This window comes from Podarcis tiliguerta (genome assembly GCF_965153285.1).
Source record: "Podarcis tiliguerta genome assembly, chromosome: 4".
In the NCBI taxonomy this organism is placed as follows: Eukaryota; Metazoa; Chordata; class Lepidosauria; order Squamata; family Lacertidae; genus Podarcis; species Podarcis tiliguerta.
This window is the reverse complement of record NC_139537.1, coordinates 30,841,768-30,858,831: the sequence shown is the minus strand read 5'-3', so window position 1 is coordinate 30,858,831 and position 17,064 is coordinate 30,841,768. Positions and strand designations below refer to the sequence as shown.

The window sequence follows — 17,064 nt, the reverse complement described above, 5'->3', positions numbered from 1 at the left end:
AAATTGAGCATTTATATTTCTTAGAAAAACTTTATCTAATTTCCAGTACATAATATAAAAGGTGCAGCAGAAGGAAAAGGGATGAGAAGGGTCTACCATGCAGGGAGGTTGGTGGTTACCAAGCACAGTTTTTCAACAATCAATATAACATGAACCAAGATGCTGACCTTGGAACAGGCAGAAAATAGGACTGCAAAAAGATAAGCATGTATTTTTTATTTATTTGGAAAAATTCATTTCAGAAAACCTCTACATTTACCTTGCTTCTGCTGAGTGGCAGTGCACCTCTTACAGAAGTCAATATTCTGCCAGGATCCCAAGGATGAGTATAGAGGCTTGGCACCATAGTTCAATATCAGACCATATAATTTGATTGCAGAAGGACTCAAATTCAGACCCTGTTATCTTCAACTGAGATTCTTCAAGCAAACAGTGCTTGGAAAGACCTCTGCCTAATACCCTGGAAGACGACCACCAGTTGAAGTAGACAGTACTCAGCTAGATGGACCAGTAATATGGCAGCTTGGTATGTAAATTTAATCCTCACTAATGTCGAGAGATTTTCATTTACATAAGAGGGCTCTACTACTGCTAAAGAGAAAGAACCACCAAGAACCATAATATCTGTGTTGGCTTATAGAACATAGCATTTACAATGGAGCAAATGAACTATGACATTAATGACAAATTTGCTTACATTTTCACTTATGCTGAAACAACTATTTATTCTGGTTCAGAGTCGGAAACTCATTTTTAGTATATCAGAGTTACAAAATAAGAACTCCTTGTCAGTTTGGGGACCTTCACTAATTTATACCAGAAGAAGTGGTCATGTGCAGTTAGCATGCTTTTTATTACATGTAGACATTGGTGGATAGGGAGTACAATTCCACTGAGAGTTTGAGATGAGAGCAACCCTACAGAAGAAACAATAATGTTGTGTATCTTGGGATTTTCTTCTCACAGGCAGAAAAGCTGTTGAGTGAGATTTCAAGTTGACCTCCAGAATCAGTTACTTGAGAAACAACCCCAGGTACCCCAGATATGTACAAGCACAAAGAAAACTAGACCAAAGAACTGGCTCCCAAGGGAGATTACAGAAATCCCACTGTTAGAATACTGTACATATGCTCAACTGCACCAGCTGGTGGTCTAACTCTGCTCCTATGGAATGCCTTGGGATTTAATTAGCAAGTTTCAGTTTAAGACAATGCTAGATGCTTTTGAAAAGCACACATTAAAACAGAACAAATATTACAAAAAATCAAAAAAACAAAACCAAAACGGTTAACTAGAGGATAGTAGATTATTATTTTATATTCTGGAGATGGGATCATGAAAATCTTTGACTTTCCAACTGAAGATGGTAATAGAAAATATAACCACATTTAAATGACAGATAGGTTTTTATTTTGCAATGTATTTGTTTACTTTTTATTTCTATGGTAAAGGTAAAGGACACCTGACAGTCAAGTCTAGCCAAAGGCGACTATGGGGTATGGTGCTCATCTCGCCTCAGGCTGGGTGAGCCGGCATTTGTCCACAGACAACGTTCCGGGTCATGTGATCAGCATGACTAAACTGCTTCTGGCGCAACAGAACACTGTGATGGAAGCCAGAGCGCACGGAAACACCGTATACCTTTATCTGTATGATCTGGTATTCAAGTGGACATACAACGAAGCTGAATGTTGGAAGATTCAGGACAGGCAAAACTTCTTCATGTAAGTGCATAGTTAAACTATAGAATTCTCTCCCACAGGAGGCAGTGGTGACCACCAACTTGGATGGATTTAAAATAGGATTGGACAAATTCATGGCGGCAAGGCTATCAATGGCTACTAACCATAATGGCTATGTTCTACCTCCAGCGTCAGAGACAGTATTTCTGAATATGAGTTGCTGGAAACTGCAGGAGGGGAAGGTGCTGTTGCACTCAGATCCTGATTGTGAGCTTCCCACAAGCACCTAGTCGGCTACTGTGAGAACAGAGATGCTGGATGAGGTGGGCCACTGGACTTGATCCAGCAGGTTCTTTTTATGTTTTCGTGTCTGGCAATGGGGAGATGGTCCCTTGGCTGCCTGACACTGCCCATCCACCATCAGGGTTTTGTAAAGGAGCATAAGGCAGTATTGTCTCCACTAACTGGCAGTGGCTTTCCAGGGCTTCAGAGAGGGAACGTTCTCAATCCTACCTGAAGATAGCAGGGATTGAACATGGGACATTCTGCATGCAAAGTAGATGCTCCATCATTGAGCTACAGCCCTTCTTCACAGGCATGAGTGCCACACTGAAGAGAAAATGTTTCCAAGTTGCAGCTCATTGTATAGCACTAATAAATTACCGTATACCTTTGCAAAAGGCCAGCTATGAGGCTCTTTCATTAGCTGACTGCATGAGGTGCTGTCTAGAAAAACAAACACCCGAAAATGAAAGTCATAGGTTTACTTTACAGTTATTACAATTTATTTTTGGAAGCACACACACACACACTTTAAAGAAAGAAACCTAATAATATTTTTGTGCTCTTTTTCTCTTTCCTTGTGCTCCATTTTTGCACCAGTTGCTTAAATTAGTTGGAGAAGCAGCTATGCATGAGAGACCGCACTCAGCAGGCTCTATCAGTCAGAAGTCAAGGATACATGTCCATGATTTATCATGCTTTTCATGGTAATTAGCCAGAGTGCCATTTTGCTTCCACTAGCATCACTCCACTCTTCCATCTCTTTCTCTCTCTCTCTCTCTCTCTCTCTCTCTCTCTCTCTTACCTTTGGTCTCTTTTTTTCCTGCATTACATTTACATATTTCTCAGTCTCTCATCCCTTAGTATGTTTTATTTATGAATATAGACCTTCCTGATCATGCTTTTAATGTAAAGGAGACTGTAATTAGTGTGTCTGTCTGCTGGGTTAATCCCTTTCCTACATTATATGCAAAGAAGTTAAGGGTAAGTAACAGTTTACAGTCAATATTAGGTTTAATTACGCTTAATGAGAGATACTGTCTCCCTTTACTAACTGTACCTAGGAGTGCAACTCCTAGATGAATTTCCCTCCCAACCTCATTTTGTTACCTTAATAGTGCCACTGAGCACTGTATGTACAGTACTTTAATCTACAAAACCTCTTCAGGTGCACCAAATATGTGAGGCACCTGTTCTGCAGGGATGCTGTAGAACCAGCACAGCTTCAAACAATGGCATCCTTGTGTGGAGGAGAGAGCTTTCTTATCTAGCACATTCTTGTACACAGTGTTACTGGGGGGAAATTGTTCTTCCAGCCTCTATAGATATTCCCTAAGAAAGTCTCCCATATGAGATAACCCCACATTTAATTTAAGAAAAATTCCACCACCATATGGTGATTTTCACTCTGCTTCTCTCCACCATTAGTTTAGTTTGTTAGTTGATTATATACTGTTTTACAACTGAAGTCTTCAGAACAGCTCACGATATTTATAAAATGCAAAGGATGCAAGACAAAGAGGAGGGAAGAAGGAGAGAGAGAGAGAGAGAGAGCTCAGCCTAGTAAGATCAAGGCAGGAAACTAATGACTTCACCTGCCTCCGGGGATCATGGTTAAGGTCTCTCCTCCTTAACCACGGTATGTAATCACAGGACAAATCTTGGTTCCAGATCATGGTTGAGGAGAAGAGACTTTATCCATGATTCCAGGTTGAATGACATGCTAAGCCAAACATTTGCTTAACACTCACATACCTGGAGCGAAGAGAGATGTCAGCAACACTTTATAAAATTGTGCATGATGCGCAGAAAGAAGAAATATCTTCCAAAATGCTAGAACTCTGAATCACCCAGTGAGCCAGTTTGGACATACCTATCTGTCCTAAATAGCTCTAATGGCTTAAGGAGGTATTCCAATATGACTAACAGGGCTTTGTGCTATGCCTAATTTAAAGGGATCAGACAGGAGCCAAATAGTTTCATTGGCAAAGCCTTAATAAATGTTAATTAGCAATCTACTGCATCTATACATTAGAAATCCTTCCCAATGTCTAAGCCTGCAATTGGTTCAATCCTCTGCATGTGAGCAGGGACGACGGGAACAAAATAACCAGTTTCATGCACACCCCAGGATTACACTGAACTTAAATATATGCTCACTGTTTTCTTGAATCCTGGTTATATGAATCCTGCCAGTGTAGGACCATCAAAATAAAGTGAATCCAAAATATTTTGGGTTGTGTTATTGTTTTTAAGTAGTTCTGTTTCAACTTCAGCAGAGTTTGACAAAGAGCACTATCACTGCAGTTTTATAAATAGATTAAGCAGTTCTGCATTGGGATGAGTTTTTTCCACTCCTTTTTTCCTCCCTAAAATCAACAGAGGCAATGATTGGCCTCCCTCTGTTAGCTTTACCGGAATATACGCTGAAAAATGTTTATATGCATATGAGTAAATACAAATACACACACACAATGCTGAACTTTGTGACGACAGCCTGTAAGTGGTTGCCCACATTCCCTGGGCAATGGTCAGCTTTGTAACTTTTTCCTGTTTCCTCAATGTAATGATTAACTAGCCTACTGGGCTATTATTCATGGCAGGTAGAACAGGAGCAGCCACAGCAGCAACACTGGTGGCCTCTTCCCATCAGACAGCCCTGCCAATCCTGGCTGGATATTCAAAATAAAAAGTTATTTAAAAAAGAAGCAGCAGCCAGCAGGAAGATCCTCTGCCAGAAAGAGTAAAAGACTGATCTCTCTCTCAGAAGTTTGTCATGCTAGAAACAATTTTTTTGCCACGACGAGTGTTCTCTTTAGACTAGCATATGTGGTGTTTATGCACTGTTTACATACTAATATTACCCTGTACCTACTATACATAGCAATGTTCTTGACACTGCCTATCTAGAATTTCTCAGTACCACTGCAAGTAAGTTAATTTAACAGCAAGTACTGATGCCACGTAGATGTTATGCAGTCACTATTAGAACAGATGGACCCAGTATTTCTATTCAGCAGAAGGTTCAGGCTGTATTTGTTCCTAAATTACAAAATGAAGTTGGTTTGAGTCACTATGTCTTAACCTTGCTTATATGGTATCTGGGTATAATGATCACTGAGCAGGAAGCATCTTTTTTTTATGGTGGCACTGGCAGACATTTTCAAAAAGCACCTCAGAAGAGGGATTTTAGAAAGCCGGCCACTTTGTTTCTCTTCCCATGAAAATAATTTCCCTTTCCCTTTAAATGTTGCTGAAACGTTTCAATGTGAGTGAAAACACTAAAAAAAAGGGGGGGCATTCTTAATTTGGTCCAGGTCTAATAGATGCATAGTTTACATTCTCAAGCATGCCCTCTATTTCCCCCACAGCAATGGGGAGGTCCAAAAAATATCTACATGGTGCCTAGGGAGCAACTTGCACCTTAATATCAGCAAGACAAAGGAGATGGTGTTGGACTTTTGGAGGAAGAGAGGAGAATCTCAACAACCCAGGTGGTTAAGAAAGCCCAACAGAGACTCCATCTCCTCAGAGTATTGCGGAAGAACGATGCCAATCGACATCTGATGATCTCCTTCTACCAGTCAACAATAGAAAGTGTCCTTTCATACTGCATCATGGTGTGGTACGCTGGTTTGACATCATCTGATAGGAAGTGCCTACAGAAGGTGGTGAATACAGCACAAGATGTTCCGTGAATCCGATGGATGAAATAGCAGAAGAACTTTGCCTCAGGAGAGTGAGGAAAATTCTCAGGGTGGCCAGCACTTTCTTGATCTCCTGCCCTCAGGCAGAAGATATAGAAGCATGATTAGTCACACCAACAGGGTAAAGAACAGCTTCTATCCGTGGGCTGTTAGGCTGCTGAATGAAAAGATAACAACAGGGCAACTGACTTTCGGGTTTGGTGGGTGTGCGTAAGTAAACGAGGGGAATTAAGTCTAAGAGAGCTGAGTGGGGGGGTGCTCATGTAATCTCACTGTATACAAGTTGTACAAGTGACAATAAAGTATTTCAGTTTCAATTCATTTCAATTCAGTTTCAAGACCTGCAACAAAAGGTTGCAGCATGAAGTGCCGTTGTTCAGAATTCCAGCCACTCTATTCCATTATGCCTCCCAAACCATGGTTTTCCATTCTTCCTACCAACTGTCAGTGAATATTCCACAGTCACCAAGCACTCTCAGTTTCATCAGGTTGCTTGAGTTTCAGAGTTGCCTCTGAAGATTTTTGTACTTTTGTAAACTTTTGAGGTTCCCCAAGTCTGACGATACCTTCCTTATGTAGCCTTTTTGGCTACATAAATGAAACCCCCCCCCCAAAAAAATTGGAATACTCTATACGATATATGTGCATGGAAGGAAGCAGATTTTAAAAAGGAAACACACTGAAATTTGAAAAGTTACAGTGAAAGCAAAGTGCTGTCAATTAAAAACACACACCGTACAGAAAGACCAAATTAACCATAGTGGATGAAGGTTACAGCAAAAGATATTACTGATTTCTCCTATTATTCAGCATATAGTGCAATATATGGATTTATAGATAATCAAAGTTAGGATAACATTTCACAGAACTCCTCACTTTTTTTGTTTCGCCTCATTTAAAATCTTGCTCACAACCCTGCCCAATATCCCATCCAATTGTTATATTTGGCTTCTGCATTATATTATTTAATGGGTACACAAACAGGCAGGTCATACTTTTTTGTTGGAGGAATTATAAATAAAAGAAAGGGAAAGGGAAACGAGATTGGTTGATATTAATGGTCTCTTGTTTTTGTTTTTATTTAAAGAAGTTAGTAAAAACAGAAATGTAGCTGAGGCAATAAATACACATCCAACTTTTAAAATATCTCCATATTTTAAACTTGAAGCTGTAAAAGTCCTGTCTGTCCATTTGATTGTACTCATTAAGGCTCCTTTAATTAACAGTATAGGAAATTAAACACAAAGTAAGACCCATAAAAATTAAACTGAAAAAGCATGTGGAATTAGGAGTTTGCATTTTCCATCCCCGCAGGCTTGAAAGCTTGAAAGTCATGGAAAAGGTTGATTAGAAGAGTCGGGAAAACTAGACGCCTTCTTCCCTAAACACTCACATGACAGCTATCTCCTAGCATTCAGCATACATTGCAGCTCAATATTACACACAGATTTATAGTTTCCCTGCAGTTTCCTCTCTCTACTTCTGCTATATGAATTCTCAAGCCCCACAGCCCCACTCCAGTAATTACATCCAAATAATGGAAAGGGAATGAAAGACGAGAAAGAGGTTTAACAGTTTTACACTATCCTGAGCAAGCTTGGTGCCAAATTGGTGAGCTGCTGGAGTTTCAAATGCACATTATTGCAGGAGTTTGATTTAAAGATTGCTGACAGTTTTAACATTCTGCACTTGAATGTACTGTTCGTGGATACAAAAAAAATGTGAATCTCTTACACAGTTAAATCAAAATAATGTTCAGGAAACTAAATAAAAATAGCTGGGCTGTGGAATTCTAAGAAATTATAAACAAGAGTCCAACTTCTTCATATCAACACATAATTCAGGTGCTAGAGGTGAACCTTAAGGTTTTACTGGCATCTAGGATCATTGGGATGTTTTATTTAAATGGGACTTCAGAAAATTTCACTCCTAGGGCTACATTTAGTAGGCATAAACCTACTAAAGAGCAGTACTTAATTATTTGTTTTCAAGCAGTGTTACAACCAATACTTTAGCTAATTAATGTTCTCCTCTGCACCACTTGGCAAAAATGAACAAAAAATGTGCTCTTATCTACTGCTAGCTATGCTCCCCACCTTTATGTAAATACAAAGGGAGATAAATTATACACACATACCATTTTAAACATTTCTAAGCCATCCTTCAACAAAGGACAATTCATAAAACAATATATAACACAAGAATCAAAATAAAATGTTCCTAACAACCTATGAACGGATTGTGCATTTCAATATTAGCAATGGATATTATTATTTTGCTTACACAATCTCACACACATTTTTTTCAGTGATGACTAATAAAGCTGATCCATGGCTTTCAATAGATTGACATAAAATAATCTAAGGGTGGCCCCTTACTTGAGGACAGGGGGCTGACTTTCCAGACTGAAGGATGATGCCGATGCAAGTATTGTGGTTGCCTAAATTCATCATTTCATATTTCAAAGGCAAAACGGAGGAGAGGCTGAATACATAAAAGGGTACAGTTCATTTGCACAACACACTAAACCAAGGTTCAGTGGTGCTAAGTCCATCCACAAGAAAGAGCCCAAACAAAGCCTTGGACTCATATACTCCTCCCACAAGGCACGAGAAGGCAGTGGATCCCACAGGGAAAGACAGGAAGAGCTTGTACTGAGCTACTAGTCCTGAGAAGGGTTAGAAATGAACTCTGCCTTTGGTCAACTCCCCCTTTTGGAAAAGTGGAATTTCTACAGAGTTAATTCTCTGGCCTGAATAAGGGTGGTTTTCCTGCACTTCACAGCCTCCCACTTAGTGTGCTCCTCATGCTACTAGACTGGTGAGATAGTGTGGAAAGCACTTCATTTTGAAGGCTCAGGAAACCAAAAACTCGGTCTGCCTAGGTGCCCTGGCCACTGCAGGACTATGGGGTCTTGAAAAGGGAGAGGCAGGTGAGCCTCAGGCTTTGCCCAGGCTCCTCCCTGCTCATTCACGCAGTGATAAACTGTGGTTCCACATTATATGTGAGCTAGGTGAATTATGTTTGTATGTCTTATATATATTTATATAAGAGAAGAGTAAACTGAAATGAACTGGGGGAGGTGAAATCCATTGATTTCAGTGGATTTATGCTTGACCAACATAATTTACATCACATTTCCAGTGAAAGCTGTCATATTAGTTCAATCCCTATTCTATAAATGCCTCCAAAATTCAAAATTTAAGTTATTTCTAGTAGTAAACACATTCTATTGAAGAAAGAAACAAAAAAACGAATGCTTAAAAATTGAAGTTGTAGCAGTGTGGGAGACATTTAACAAAAATTTGCAATGCTGCAAATAATTTAAAAATCACCTGTCCAAGATTCAGTACTCCAAATAACTTCTGAAACATGTATAATTACACCATACAGGAAACTAGCCAGGTCTGCTGCTTTTAATTCTGTGATTATAATGGAATAATGGGCATATATGTTCAAGGGACTATGATGTCAGTGCTCATTTCAGCCAGCATTACAATAATTTGAATGCTCTTATTTTTAAAATTATGATATTAAGAGTTTTTTTCTGACTTCATTTTGCAAAGTCCTCATAGTGTGCCTTTTTTAAAAGTGAGGGCAAAGACCTCCACTACACTGCTAATACACTGAATAGGGGGCTCCTTTAAAAAGACAAGGACTGGGTCATATTTCTTTTGTCTTGGATTGACACAAAAAGATGACCCAAGGTCTCCTGATTTTTTTTTGGGGGGGGGGAGGAACTTTGATCATTACTACAGTTGTACCCTGGTTTTCGAACAGCCTAGTTCTCAAATGTTTTGCCTCCCAAACGACTGAAACCTGGAAGTGACTGTTCCGGTTTCCGAACGTTCTTTTGGAAGCCAAATGTTCGGCGGGGCTTCCGATTGGCTGCAGGAGCTTCCGGCAGCCAATCGTAAGCCGTGCTTTTGTTTTCGAACATTTTGGAGGTCGAACGGTCTTCCAGAATGGATTCCGTTCAACTTCCAAGGTACAACTGTGTATTAATCCAGGGTGCATTGGGGAGAACTCTACCATCTCGAGATTAAGATTTTTGTGGTCAGTCCCTGACATTTTAAATTGCCTCTGTACCCAATACACACAGTCTTTTTAACAAACAAACAAACCCTAACAGGACTATAACAACCACACAGCATTTAGAAGTTTTAATAACTTCTTAATTATTTTCAATATTCAAGTTAATGTTACCTTTCTTCGTCGGATACCAAAGGGGGTAAAAGCAATTCCTAACACTTCTTTTCTGTGCTGCTGAAAAGAAAAGAAAAGACTTGTGTTTAGTGATCTTCTCGAACGTCTTTCATTTTCATAACATTCAAGTGACTAAGCATTTAGCTGTAAGTAGGCACCTTATTGTGTATATACATCAACATATAGCCATCTGTTTAAATAAGACAAAACACCCAAACATTCACAGTTACAGTGCAGGTGACAAGCACGCAAGTATGACACTAATAGTCACCATACTGCCTTTATATTTTTTTTTTGGGGGGGGGGAGAAATTACATATGGCATCACAATATGGAAGTGTCAATAGATCCATGGATAAAATTGCCACTCATTTTTCAGTAAAAGTGAGGTTTCTTTCTCTATTAAGAACAAAAGTAATTGCCTGCAATAATGAACATTTTACCACTCTCTCTTAGCCTAGAGATGCATTTATGAGGAATGTTGCAAGTAAATACTTTTAATAATTTAGGAGCTAAAAATTGCACATTTTAAAAAATCTATTTTAAAAAAACCAAGTGTCTAATGCTTTTAGAATTTCTGTAAGTTACAAATGGCTTTGTATTAACTGGTGAAACTTCAGAAATGTCTCAAGTGTGAACTTAAGAAGTTATTAGAAGTTTTTTTTTTCTTTCATTCCGTAAGGATTATTATTTTAAAAGCACACAGCCAAAAGTAAAAGGGTAAAATTATTATTTTTTAACTTTATTCTTTTGGAACTTACTTTCAGATAAAATTAATACAATCCTAATATATAAATTATGTTAGAAAATTTGAAGATAAGTCCTAAGTCAAGTCTATATAAAAGAGATTTTGCAGTGAGAAGCTTAGAATTACACAGTAAGAACTGTTTTAGGTGTGCCATGGGTCCTGTTTGTGCTGAGTGGCTTTTTAAACAAGTTTTTTACTTTGAAAAGCAGACCCCATGTCATCACAAACTACTTGTGAAACTCCTCAGTTTCAAAAATGTTTGCCATGCAGCATAGAAAAATGCTATTTGAGGAACACAAGTTGAACCCTTCCTTGGACACATTGTGAAATAATTGTGCCATTCTTTGGATCCAGACCTGCAGCTTTTCCAAGAAATTCCATTTAACTATTAGGCTCACAACTAATCCTTAAGTGGGAGGGTGGCCCCATCCAAAACATCTAACTCTGGAGTCATTACAATCCTCACCATGAATACCTTCTTTCTGCCCAGGCTGAACTTGAATGTGTTCTCTTCATCCAGCACAAAACTGCCTGAATAAACACATCCAGGCAATCTATTTACATACCGCGCAACTGTCCTGTTTTAAGCGTAACACCCCGAATTTACAGAAACACACACCCAGCTCCTGATTCCATCCTGGGATGTCCCATTTTGGCTCCTGCGGAACCAAAAGACTCACTTTCTTTGGTGCTACATTCTCGCCTTCCGGAAGCAGCACTAGCTTCCGGATGGGGCAGGGTTGAGCCCCGAGGGAGGGAGCCAAGAGAGAGGAGATGGGGCCTGAGTGAGAAGGGATGGGCTTAAGTCAAGGTCATGTCCTGATTTTCTGATTGGAGGAAGTGGAAATATGTTCACTGTGACACCGAACCACAGATTTCTGACGATCTCTCTCAGCAATTTGATGAACAGCTTGGAAGACAAGACTAAGGCTGCATTCAGACATGGGTTTTGTTGTGTTGGGTTTATTGGTTATAATGATAGCAGTTCCGCCCCAATTTCTAGCACGCCTTTTACATAGCACTACCTTGGTGTAATGGAACTGTGGCTTTTTTAATCAATATACTGACATGTCACACTAAAATTTAAATGGTGGGAAAGGACTCTATGCCTTTATAGTCCTCCAAATTTCATAAATGTAAAACTGTCACAATTTTCCAAGGTAATGCAGTTGCAAACGTATTTTTTTCCGGGAAACAAGGAAGGCAGAAATGGGTGCTAAACTTCCACTAGATTCTACGAGATTTCCAGAAATGGCCTTTGCATCATGTGAAAGATCACATAAAATGCAAAAATGAACAGATAAAGAAACGAACTTAAGAATGAACGAAATGCTGTCTGAATGCAGTCAAACCATGAAGCATTAGATAGATCTATTCCCATAAGAGAGGAGCAGGACCACTGCAGCTGAGTGATCCCAACCCTAACTCACAGACTTAGAATGATACCATGGTTAAATGGTATTGAGGTCCAAAAGAAGGTCACATTTCCCTGTCATTTAAGGCAGTCTTTTCAGCTCCAAACCCAGGATGGAAAGCATAGAGTTTTTAATTCAAAACATGCATACAGATACACAATTTCAACATTATGCTCACTCAACTATGTAACAGTTAGAAAATGTAATGTAAAGATATGTCTGAAGCATTCAGATGTTTAACTTCAAAAAGTCTGAGATAGCTGATCATATCTAAATGGTGTCACCATGTACATATAGATGTATATTTAGATGTTAATCAAAATATTAGCTAACAAAAAAATGAATTTTTACTAAAGTAAGCAATACCAAGGCACACATAGGGAAAAACAAAAATTAAATGGCACAGAAAGACTGTCAAAATAAACAAGTTATGTAACCAAAAAATGTTTACACATGCACCAGTCACAAGTTAGAGTAAACATAACTTCAGAGAATTATTCTAGGCTCACCCAAAGGCTTGCAAAAGCCCAGCTTATTTTGCTCACTCCTTTCTTTGGATAACTGATAGCTGCCCCCATTTCACTTGACAAAGTGTCCTGGAAACTCCCTCAATTTCAAATGTGTTTTCCCATGGGACACTGGAATACTGGAAAAATGTAAATGCATAGTGCAGATGCAGCCCTAGCGTTTCTTTAACACAAACGGAACCAACAGGCTAAATGGCACTTAAAAAACCAACACACCAAATAAAAACTTGCCTGGTTTTCTTTTCGTTTTTTTTTTTTTTTTTACATTAACTACTGCCAAAAATAAGGTTGAGTGGCGTAATTAAATGGCAAGTACTTCTGACCTTTACCTGCTACACTGATAAAAAGTTTTTTCAGCATACTGCAATTTGACCAAGAGAAATGGAGATAAGCTTAACCTTTAACTTCAAGTACTAATGTGTTATTTAAATTTGCCCTAGATATAAGTGAGATGCCACTATGGTTGTAAAGAGGTAGTTACAACTTTTTCTCTCCCCTATCACCATCCCTACCAAGCTTTATTAGAAGGCATAAAGAAGAGCACAATATGGTTCATATATCGACATATTATACACACACACACACCTGAAAATAGTCGACATGTAACACAAATTTAGTTGGAACCAAAACACTGAAAATGTGCGTATCACAGTAGGCAGAGCCTCACATCATGATTCACGCTGTAGCCATATTCAAGCATTGTGAGCATCGAAACAGGTCTAAATCTAGTTGAATCATGGGCTGTGGATTATACAACTGTTAAATTGTCCCCACCGCTTGCCCACACTTCCGTTTGCCCTGCCACTTTCCTCCAGGAAAACCTGAAGTTTACCACTGAATTGGACCAAATAGCAATCGGGTTTTCCCTGAGGAAAGCTGTGGGGCAAACAAAAAACCACTCAGGCCTGTGCTCTCTAGGTGCAGAACAAGCAAAAGTGTGGATGAGGTCTTACACAGTACACAAGGCAGTATGGTGTACAAGACACAAACACAAAACATGTTAAGTCTCTTCTCATAAACTACTGCTCTTCAAACTCGAAACATACCAACATTCAGTCCCCACTGAATTATTTCAATTTCTTTTGGTATAGTTAGCCATAAATTGTTACCAAATTAGCTAGGGATTTAAAAAAAAAAAAAACGTCGAAAGGTACAAAATCTGAATAGCAAAAGGAAGTTTTCTAAGTGACACTTCCTACAACCAAGACCACAGCAATAATCTGAGCAATTTGTGGGACATTTTATTTATGTACATTAAATTGACAGCGTATCAATGCAAGATGTACCATGGAGACCTTCAAATGGAATCAGGGCTTTTTTGTGAAAGTACTCACTGGTAGAGCAACAGCACCTCTTTTTTTGCTGTCGACAGCTGCCATTTTGTCCTGGCACCCATGACATTTTAATCAGTATGAGAGTACCAATATCTAATTCCCCCACCTCCCAAAAAAGCACTAGCTGCAGTAACGTAGAAATGTGGAATTTGCTCCTTCTAAATATCTATCTTCATTCTTTCTGTGCAACCTTTAAAAACTACTTCAATACAGTTTAAAAATAAATAAATTCAGAACATGCTTTCAAAGACCCAGTTTGGTAGCTCTTCCCTTAAAACACACACATGCGTTTTAGAGGGGGGAGGAGAGAGTATTTTGTCAAAGGTTTTATTCTAATTTTGTTGCATTATGTGTATCATTGTAGCACAGTAGCAGTGTAGAGAGAGCGAGAGAAACACACAAGAAAGGCCTGCATTTTGAGGTAGAAATTGTGTGAAGGGGGAAACTAACATTTTCCCTGGTAAGCTGCAATTTCACATTCAGCCTGTGTCAACAGTAACTGAAAGTTATTAGGTGTTACATATCAAATTAGTTGACAGTTTATCTGTGTCTAGTTAGCCGGGAAGAAGGGGGGCGGGGTTGGAATATTTACATGGCAAAATCAAACTGGCCTTAGTTGACCCCCTGGTATTTGTAGGTATAGCATAAAAAGCAAGCTTTAAATGGAGTATGTAGAACAAACCACCTTTCAGCCTCAAAGAGAAGTGCCAAATTGCCACAGATGGAAACACAGTACAGCTTTTGTTGATGAGGGGATATCATTCACTCATGCTATCAGTCCTGGATTACCCTAGCACAGCCAGAAGGGATAAAGACAGAATACTCTGTTATCCTAGGGCCTTTTTGAAAACTTAATCCTATATCTACATAGCAAAACTGATAAGAGACACAATTCTGACTCTATTAAGATTAATGGAAATTTGTTATTGTTTTTCCAGTGAGGTAGTATTTCACTTATTTGTTACATTAGTGTTCTGCCTTTCCTCCTAGGGACTCAGTACAGTGCAAGTTCCCAGCAAATTTCTAATCCAGCTTCTGGTGAGTCCTAGTCCTTTTTTGCTTCAGACAGTGAAGATATTCAACATATTCTTAATTTATTTTATGTTGTCTTTCTACACAGAAAATTCACAAGTATCTCTCATCATGAAATTTCCTTTAGTATGTTCATTGTGGCGTTTAATGTTAACTTTTTATAACACAGTAACATCTAAAAAATCAATAAATTCTACTTTATGTGGGCCTGAATGTATTATTAATAAGTGTATTATTAAAATCAGTAAGATGGCGGTGGTTGTGTTGTTGTTGTAATTTTTTTAAAAAAGCCATTCTTGTGATCAGAGTCAAGGGTGAAAAGGTTCTATCAGCTCTCGGTTCTAGCTAAATGAGTGGGAGAAATAACATTTCCATGACAATGCAGAGCTAGTGGGGTTCAATTCTTACATCCCCCTTTCCACTCTCTCCTCTTGTGGAAGAAGATTCGTTAACTTAAAAATCAGCACACATGAGGCAGAAATAAATAAAATAAAATAAAAATCTAAAGTCTATAAAAAGTACACAGACCAACCTGCTTAATTATTAACAGGTAAACACGTCGCATCCTGAATTATTTACTTAATCTTTTTCAACTACAAACCTCAGACTTTTAGAGCATGAAATACGTGCTTTCTTTAAGAATGCAAAACAATTCCTTTAGAAAAGCATTACACACACACACACACACACACACACACACAGCATTTTTGTTAACTCCACGCTGCCACTGTCCAAGTTTCTACTTCAGCGTGTTTCGAGGCACAGAAGTAAGCATTGTTCAAGTATCCAACATTTGCAAGTGCCACTTGCTCTGCATACCAAACTTGTTTTGCAAGTGCATCATTCTTTCAGTACAGCCATCATTACACCATATTTCTGCAGAATGCAAAAGTATATTTTGAAGAAGTGATTTCCTTAAGAAGCTATATGGGGGGAAAGCTAGTAAAGGTCAGAAACAGATGTTGTACAATAACAACTGAAGGAAACATGTATTGCAGTAGTTATTGTAGTACTTCAAATGCACAACTGGAAAATGTGTGAGGGATCTTTATTGAAGGTGGGACATTTTCTGTTCTCAAAGGTTCTGTTTCGCAGAAAGGGAAGCAGGAATTCATTTTATAAACCTTAAAAAGGTTGAAAATCATTAGAAAATGCTTCACCAATGAAGGGCATGCACCCTGATATATTCTCTCTCATAACAACAACAACAACTTTATTATTTATACACCACCATCTGCACGGGCTCAAGTATACACAAAAACATAATAAAACATCAAACATTTAAAATTTCCTGATACAGAGCTGCCTTCAGATGTCTTCTAAAAGTTGTGTAGTTCTTTACCTCCTTGACATCTGATGAGAGAGCATTCTACAGGGAGGGCACCACTGCCGAGAAGGCCCTCTGCCTGGTCCCCTGCAACTTCACTTCTTGCAGTGAGGGGACCGCTAGAAGACCCTCAGAGGTGGACCTCAGCATAAACTGGTTCTTATATTCCTAATATTCTGTGTCAGACCAACTAGCTCAGCACTGTTGACACAGAGACACATGGCTCACATGGCTCACCAGGGTTCCAGGCAGGAAGGGGTTCATTTCCCAGCCTTGCCTGGAGTCACCAGGAATTGAACCTGGGACCTTTGCGTGCAAGGCATGTGCTCTATCACCTTGCCACAGACCTTAGTAAGAACACTTGTTTTCATTCTGAAAATATTTGTGAAATGTTGAAGAATGTACTCTTCATAGTAACAGTGTTCACTGGATATTCTGCTCTGCACAGGCAACAGAACAGGCGTGCTCAAGCACATGTGAGTTCTGTATCCATGCACTAGGCAAACTATGCCCCCGTGTTCCCATGCACATTGCCACATATGTTCAATCCCTGACTATTATTGTGCTGAGAACAGAAGTTCTGCAAGGGACTTCTTGTCACATTCACTTGAATACAAATAGAACCCTTTGCATGAGTGGGAGCCCAGATAAAGCATGATCCCCAATCACACAAGGTTGGAAAGTGAAGGGGGTCACAATATGCACAACACTGTTGGGTTGGAGCTTGCCATCTTCTGTCCCCTTCCATCCACACTTTAATCATGTGCATGTCCATGCGAATGAGCGAGCATTAACTAAAGAGGTG

General features: G+C 39.1%; 1 protein-coding gene across 42 annotated transcripts in view; it reads right to left on the bottom strand.

Annotated features, from left to right (window-relative positions):
* Positions 1-17,064, bottom strand: part of ZBTB20 (zinc finger and BTB domain containing 20) — a 500,505-nt gene that overhangs the window by 402,611 nt on the left and 80,830 nt on the right. For 23 of the 42 annotated variants that reach the window (XR_014510328.1, XR_014510329.1, XM_083437067.1 and 20 more), the window contains one exon: positions 9,878-9,934. The gene's annotated coding sequence lies outside the window, so the exon portion shown is untranslated. Of the gene's footprint in view, positions 1-9,820; positions 9,938-14,585; positions 15,105-17,064 lie in introns of those variants that run through there. The other 19 variants (XR_014510330.1, XM_083437066.1, XM_083437081.1 and 16 more) reach the window with 4 other exon arrangements.